At 30.2% G+C, this 8818-nt stretch overlaps 1 long non-coding RNA gene across 1 annotated transcript; it reads right to left on the bottom strand.

The window, feature by feature from the left end:
* Positions 1-5435: 5435 nt before the first annotated feature.
* Positions 5436-8527, bottom strand: LOC139503838 (uncharacterized). Its single transcript, XR_011659201.1, has 2 exons — positions 7062-8527; positions 5436-6302 (listed from the first exon to the last, which is right to left on the bottom strand). It is a non-coding gene; the product is annotated as an uncharacterized lncRNA (long non-coding RNA).
* Between the last annotated feature and the right edge of the window lie 291 nt (positions 8528-8818).

Here is an 8818-nt window from a genome sequence, read left to right as displayed (position 1 = left end):
TTTTATATAAAATACATTACATTATGCAAACTTGATAAACGCTATTTGTTATAAGTGAACTTGATTTACATTATTTTTATTTGACTCATTGCACATCTCGTCATATTTATTACTGGATACCTCTTTTGAGAATTTTTTTTTTTATTTAAATGTTAAAATGAACTGCAGTTGTAGAAAGTATGATGAAGGACTATCAATTACTTATATTGCGAACAAAAAAAGAACAGTGAGTATTTTAAATTTCCAATATACAATAACTGGCATGCGCACATTATTATTCATCCAAAGTTACACTAAACTAAATGCTGCAGCAATACCATATACGTATATTCTCATCCTATAATCAGTTAATGCATTTTGTTTGTAGTGCTTGAGAAATATTACCAACAAAATGACTCTTCACATTATACCCAACATTTATATGTGTCAATTGTTGTCAGGAAATGCATGATGAAAAGTTTTCAAAACGATAGTTCGAGCTGAATTTAACAAGGAACAGTCAGAAAACAGATATACCACCAATTCGTTGAACATAATAAACATGGGCATTATATGACAAAAAAGACACTGTGAAATCATGAATATTAAAATTACTCAAACATCTTAAAAATGAGAAAAGTAAACTAACAAAAATACTAGACTCCAAAGATAATTGAGACCTATCGAGTTATTAGACATACAGGCACGACAGACCAACCATTTTCTTTTATCCAGGATAAGAGTGAACCCCAAAAACGTATGGTTTTGTTTGATAATTTTCGGTCATGTACATTTGTAATGCATGCAATTTTCTTTTACTGTCAAAAAAAAAAATCAATCTCGCCACATTTTTGTCACTTTTTTATGACTGTAATGTTGTTGTGTACGTGAATTCATTAAACCTTGCTTTACAATGATGTCCGTGAATGTTGGTATGTGAAGGACACTTTATATAAAACGTCGTTATGTACTTGAAGTCAAATAATGGTGTTATGATTATGAAGTCTTAGAACGCTGGTGTGTACATAATGTCATAGAAAACACATTATCACCCAAGGCGAAACTGCGTAAAGTTACTTACCTAGTCAAACTGCAAGAAAATGTATTCCAGAATTTGTTTGTTAACAAGATTATTTCACTTATGCATTAGTATCTCGTAACTGCAAAATGTAAGTGTTTCCTTTGTCCACTTCAACGTTATGGTAGAACACATTTCGATGTACTTCAGTAGCTATGAAAGTCAGCTTTTTAAATTGGTCGATATTGAATAGGTGATTTTGTTATAAACATAGTTAGAGTCTAGTTATTTTGAACATATATAATTTTGTTCCAAAACGTATGATTGTTTTTTTTTTCTTTTTACATGTTCAAAAAAGGGAAATTGAAAATAATTTTTCGGACCTTTATTTATGTTTATATATCATTTGTAAATGTATTTTCAATCAAGTCTTATCGTGTACATATTTAATATATTTGCTACTGGACATGTAGCAATCAGTCCACTTACTCCTTTTAACAAATGCAGATATTAATGTGTATAGATTAACTACACTCATATATACGTTGAAGCTCTTACTTGTATGACAGTCCCATCAAATTCCTTTTTATTGACAACGATGCGTGAACACAAACAATAGACATAAGAGGTAAACATGACAAAAATGGGGGTACAACAGTCAAACTTGGATGAAGAGTTGTCTTATTGGCACTCATACCACATCTTTCTATATCTGCAATGTATATATCAAATGTAATACCCCACAAGCGGGGCCGTCTAGACTCAACATCATAGAATTTTTTTTTTTAATCTTTTGAGAAAAAAGTATATGAGGGCGGGTCCGTCTAGTAAGGTAGTAGTGTCATGCAAAATATGTGTTATTTCTAACATCTGTTGCTTTAATCATGTTAATTTATAGTTTTTGTTTTATTTTTGTTTTTTTTGTCTCTTCTAATGTCTTGTTTTTACTGTATACTAAAATGAATGCAAAACGTATATTATGTTAAATCGTTTCCGTATTTCTCACTTAATTCGGAAATTGCATACTAATTTGTTGGATGTACTCTAAACACTGTGTATCACATTACCTTAAATTATTTTACATGCAGTGAGTGCACTTGTTAAAGAAAATAAAAGAAGGAACAAAGCATTTTTATCTTTACAAAAAAAGCAAGTCATTTAAGATCTAGTATCTTAGTCTCATAAACGAAGTGATTTCGGAGTTAACACCTATTTACTGTGATGTAATATAGTTTTTGATCAATTTCATTCTTTACAGAATGGTTAATGTCTTTGTTTGATAAAATCAGTTGTGTGTCACTTAAAAATTGCGTGTTAGGGAAGTTCACTACTGCGTTTTAAAATAATATGATTTTTTAAATATTGTTATATATTGATAGTATATACTTAAAATAACAAAAATTGACCAGCATTCGTGTCCTTGATTTTGAAATATAAGCTATTGAACATTTTGCGGGAACTGTTCTATTTCCTAAATTGTTCATCTATTCATCATTGACACCTTTGATCGTTCATAAACTTTAAAAAACGAAAATAATAATAAAGAGAATTAAATGTAAATTGCAATAAAGGCTTTTAAACTTGATGTTTTTTCAAGATTGAGAAAAAGAGAAGTAGCTACAGGGAAAAAGATAGTAATTTAGTTTCGTGGATAAATCAAGAGGATTCTGAATAACTAATATAAAAAGAAAAGAGAGCATCGAATAGTTTGTTTCTACACTTGACAAAGTATACAGTAGATTGACTAATGATTTAACTACCAGAAGATTCGTATATTTTTATATTTTTTATATTTCGTGTTTTAACGCCACATTTAAACACCACATTTCGGCTATTTCGTGGCGGTTAGTTTTTACTGGTGGGGAAGCTGGAGTGCCCGGAGAATACCACCGACCTTTCATAGGAAAACTGACTATCCTAGCAAATTAAAATTGGATTCGCGTGCACCTCCACAAGCGTTACTACTTACACCACTCGGCCACCGAGGTCCCACCATAAGTATGAACAAGGGATGGTATAGCTTTGGTGGTCCCAAGGTCAAAAGAGCAATGTCTTTTGATCATAAAGAAAATATCTTCAATAATATGTAAATATCTTTAGTAAATAATGTTGGGTTTTTATTCATTAAATTAAAGTCTTTCTACCTCGAAGATGCCAAACTATTTTATGTATGCTGTTCCATCCATTTAAAGTAGATCAATTTTCAAACGGCGAATTTCCATGACCCTTGTATAACAGATGTGTCACTTATATTGAAAGTAGTTGAAAAGAAATAAACTTACGACACAAAGAGTTATCAAGACAAAATGTACACCATCGATTAACCTTATCCTGAAGTATAACCTGATGACCTGATTTCAAAATAATTTCTGGTATTTTTAGTATTATTTAAAAAATATTACGGATAGGAAATATGTGAAAAAGGCAACATGTAATAGCAATGCTATCAACATCAATTTCTTTTATCAATTACAATTACATGAATTATTTCCATAATCTTTACTTCATGTCCTTTCATTTGCATCAAAGGTTAAAGGTTACCGAGTACAATAAGCAATAACGATGTTACTTCAGGCTTACACATAACCATTCTTTAAGAAAACAATAAGACATTAAGTGTATTAAATTTTACTTCTACGAGCTGTAAAATTCATACATAAAGGCAACAGTAGTATACCGTTCTTCGATATTCATAAATCGATTGAGAAAAAAAAATCCGGGTTACAAACTATAACTGAGGGAAATACATTAGCTCAAAACTGTCCGACCATCTGTTCAAAATAAAAAAAACGAAATAATTATTGATTCAATTGTATGTTTACCTTCAAAGTGTATTTTGATCCTGACCTTGCGACATTTACAGGTCAAAATATCCTGAGTTGAATGATAGTAGTCTCAAATCTCAACCTCTTTCGGTTTTCATGTTTGGTATCGCATCATATATTTGATTATTCATCGTTATGTTGAGGATTTTTAAATAATCCCAATTCTTTTTTCTTTTTTTTTGTGCTTCAACTGCAATTCATTTTCCATTAAGATGATTTGAGATATTTGTTGTTATTATGAAGATAATGCAATTTGAAATTTTGCAAATGAAGGCATCCTTTTTTAGCTGTATCAAAAACAGCTGTCCACCTGCAATATTTTGAAATTGAAGAGTTTTTTGTTGTTTTTTAAATTACCAAAACCATTTAATAAAAAATAGATAATGTTTAATCTTTTTTAATTCACATCGAAGTTGTATTATTTTTACATTTGAAATTGCATCCTTTTCGAATCTTTGCCAAATACGGTCATTTGGTCTATCAAAATGAACGTCAAGATGCGCTCATCTCAGAAATGAAATTTTAAACTCGCTTTTTATTCCAATTGGAGGGTTTGGGATCATTTAGTGCAAACACATACAATTTCTCAGATGTTACATATCAAAATCATAAAGCGTACATTTCAAATATCGAATTGACTTAAGGTGGATAGGGTCATTCAGCCTGAAATGTGAAAGGTTTCAAATGGTATCCCATTATTCTTTATTCTAAATAAATAATGAAAACAACACGTGTCTAATAAATGCTTTCGAAGCAAAAGCTCTTCTTGATTTACCTTCATCTAATGAGAATATTTGAAGCCAAAGGATGTATAAAGTCATAACAGTTGCAGAGCTTTATTATCACAAATTGCCAAATAATGTAGAATCTTACAATGTATAAAAAAAGAAGATGTGGTATGAATGCCAATGAGACAACTGTCCACAAGAGACCAAAATGACACAGAAATTAACAACTATATGGTCCTTTTTCTAAATAGTAGTCTTTATTTGTATACTATGGTACCATACTAATCGTTATTTCTCGTGGATGAAGCACCCTATTATCATCTACTATATGACACCTGCATGTAACATATCATTATTCTCTATATTAAATTGTATACCACTCCTTTACACTATGTTCTTTACAGTTTAACACCCTTTGATTCTAAATTGTACATTTTTTCTATAAAGCAATTCATTATTACATATTTCTTATTGCAGCATCTCAATTTTTTGTATCTTCCATTTTATAGCAATTCGTTATTTTTCATTCCTGATATTGTAACATTTTCATTTTTTTTTTTGTATATGGTCGCACCCCATTATTCTCTATTCATTGTATTGTCGAACCCTATTGTTTTCTATTCTCCATATTGTCGAGCCCTATTATTTACTATTCTGTGTATTGTCGCACCCCATTATTCTATAATGCAAACCTATTTGAACACTTACACTATGTCTTAAAACATTATTATTTACTGTAAATGTATGTATCTGTACTATCTTTCTCAAACAATAGAAATGTATAATCGGTTAAAGTTAGTTTGATAACTTCTCCATCGGAATTCAATGAGAGTTTCCGTATTTGCAATGGATGATGATGTCATGCAGGGTACATTGTATCAATAATAAATTCATGATTGTTTTTAATTGATTAATTATAAAAAAGAATATGTGGTTTGATTGCAAATGAGACAATATCCACAAGAGACCAAATGACACAGAAATGTATTATGCAGTTAATGCTTACATTTTTACGAATAAGCTTCCAATATTGCACAAACATGTAATAATAAAAGAAAAACGTATGAATTGCCTGTTTTCGAACTTAATAAATACATCTAAAAAAACATTGCTTTTATAAATCCTATATCAAGATTTTTTTTAACAAAATATAGTTTATCAGTTGTAATATATTCTAGATGGTACAATTAAATCGCATCACGTCAACACACACATTTGTTTAATGCATGCACGTTCTGACGTATTGGTCACTGAAAACAGCCTAATCGCCTTTTGCATTTTAAGACGGTAAATATTTTTGTTCAAGTTTCTTTTAGAACTTTTTAAACACAAGTTGGCTTACATTTTGCTTTGGTAATTAAAACCATTGACCCAAATACTTGAACAGCGGTATGGCTAATGCATATATATGTGATCTCAATTTACATTTTCGAATGTCCTCTGTTGAATATATTTATTATTACACAAGCTTGTCCGATTGTGTTATTAGTGTGTATAATAAATGTGTTGTGGTACTCATTCTTGCATTCTCATTATCTGTTATTTTTCCTTTAAATGTTTCATTTAAATTAATGAAAGTCCTTGTAACCATTCTTTTGGTAAAAGTTTGAAATACGAGATAACTCCAGGATTGGGCTTCACCGCATGTACAATGTAGTGTGTCGTTTAAAATCCATACGTTCTTCTTTCGTGCCATTCATTTTCAAGTTCAAGACGTGTAGTTGTGATCAATTATTTCCACTGCCGACATATCTATTAAACATAAATATAAATATTTAAAATATGAAGATTTGTATGATATTCAGGGAATAATCTCCATCACTGATAAATTGCATGTAAATTAACAAAATGTAGGTCATCGTGTAGGCTTCCATATAGTTAATCAATAATCATAGGACATAAATATACGTTTTCCATTCACCTCAACTGTACACCTGTTCATAGCATCAACAAGCAATGTAAAAACTCATAAATTATACTTGGCTTATAATACACTCGTTATATTTTCTACCCTGTGTTCGTTTTTAAGGTAACGTTATTTGATGTCGCGTGTACGTTTGTTTTGCATACAATCGATGCCGTATGTTAAGAAAGAGTCTGTATATTTCAAAAGGTACATTAACACATGACTGTTTAAATAAATGTGTTCAATGGTGTCTTTTTGTTTACATGTCTGTGAATTTCAAGATGACAGGATTTACAATCAAACACATAGAAGACCTAATAAATCATCGTATAGAAAAAAATATGAAAGAGGGACGAAAGATACGAAATAAACATTACAATTCATACATAATAAATAAACAAACAACGCCATGGCTTACAAAGAACAAGACAAACGAAATAAGTACACAAAAGTACACAAAAGTACACAAAATACAACATAGAAAAATGAAATTCAGGACTACGATTATGAATTATACGCATTGGTAAGACACTAGATATTTTTTGAATATCAAAAGTTTCTATTTTCACTAATTTGAACATGTACTTTAAATAAGCAGTACTTACAATGTAGGATATATTCAACAGATGGTTAATTTAAAAACTGTAAGTCCGGTACGTTTAGCAAAATCTTCGTATGAAAAATAAAGTGTCTTTTTTCAAAATACAGGTAACAGGATTCACGTAAACACTTGTTTGTATATTCATATAATTTAAAGAAAAAAATATGTACTGATTCGGTTTCGTCGTTGGATACTCTGTATTTAAGTTTTGTGTATACTATACTTTTTCATTTTGTAGACAAGTGTTTGTGTAATGTGATATACTTTGTAAAGTCTAGTCTGCGGATAAAAAGCTGTTATGCAGTTGATCCACACTTACAATTATCACATGTGCGCGAAAAACAATACGAAAAGAAAAGTGTGTTCAGTTTAACTGTAGATATAAGAAGATATGGTATGAGTGCTAGTAACACAAATCACCATCAAAGTTACAATTTGTAAAAAATATGTGTATATATAAAAGGAAACATATCTTCTTATTCAAAATCAATTTGAAATAACAATCATTTGGTTGTGCATATGTACTTTTAAACATGTTTGTGCTAGTTTCTATAACATGTTTTGATATGAGCGTCACTGATGAGTCTTTTGTAGACGAAACGCGCGTCTGGCGTACTAAATTATAATCCTGGTACCTTTGATTACTATTTGAATTACTCACCTGTGAATACAAGAAGAGTTAATTAAGTTCATGTTTGTAAAAACATATATACATTAATTTTACTCATGTCCTTAAGGAAAAAGGAAACATGATTATATTAAATTAATAAAACATAATTTTATGTTTGTTTAAAATCATTAAATTAACATTTGCAAATTTAAAAATATGTATAATCAAATATCAATAATTCATTAGATGACGTTCGTTGATTTGAAAACCATTTCGTAATGGAGTGTATATTTTGTTTGCAGGAAAATATTATTAAACAAAAAGAAAGTGGATACAGGTTTTGTTTCAAATATGACAGTATCTAGAAAACATCTTAACTATAGTGTAACATGTCACTAATGTTCATTGTCAATGCCCTCGAAATTAGATTTTCGAAAGAACAGAGATCTGCAGTTTATTTTATTTTTTATTGTTGTTTCCTTTTTTAACTGGAAATTGATTCACTTGACTGTGTAGGTATACAAAGTAGCATATGCTTATTCGGTTGTACTATTAGGTTGGCTAGGTTGTTTTGTTCATTGATAACTCATATATGGTCTTGAAGTCATAACACTTTCGACTTAATTTTTATTTGTACTCATACTCCAAAATTAACCAATCAAAATGCTGGATTTTATGTTTGGAGCATGAATTTTGTGCTTCGAGCACTGAGCAAAGTTTTAAGCGTGAATAATGACTGCTCTCTATTATTCATAGACATCCGTTACCATTAGTATTGGTTTTTTTGTTGATTAAGTTGAAACATAGGAACCCCGAATTTTAATGTTTAACGCACTACAATTTTCTACAGAAATGTATGCAGACTTACCATTTACGACGAATTAGATATCCACGAAAAGGCAAGGTTTCCTCTTTTAGTGGGGCGGCTTAGTACCGAAATTTGACAAAATCATGCAAATTGTGATACAAGCAAGGGATTTGGCATAGACGTTTATTAGGAAGTATTTTATCATATTAGAGGGGTAGCCAACATGTTTTCGATTTTTTTCACGGCGGCCATCTTGAATTCAAAATTGACATTATTTTGCTCAATCTTTGAGATTGAAAAACTGTCCTAACCATTTTCAACGCTATATATGTCATGAAAACTA

This window comes from Mytilus edulis, chromosome 14, assembly GCF_963676685.1.
Source record: "Mytilus edulis chromosome 14, xbMytEdul2.2, whole genome shotgun sequence".
NCBI classification, from domain to species: Eukaryota; Metazoa; Mollusca; class Bivalvia; order Mytilida; family Mytilidae; genus Mytilus; species Mytilus edulis.
The sequence above is the reverse complement of the archived record's forward strand: the minus strand, read 5'-3'. Positions and strand labels throughout refer to the sequence as shown.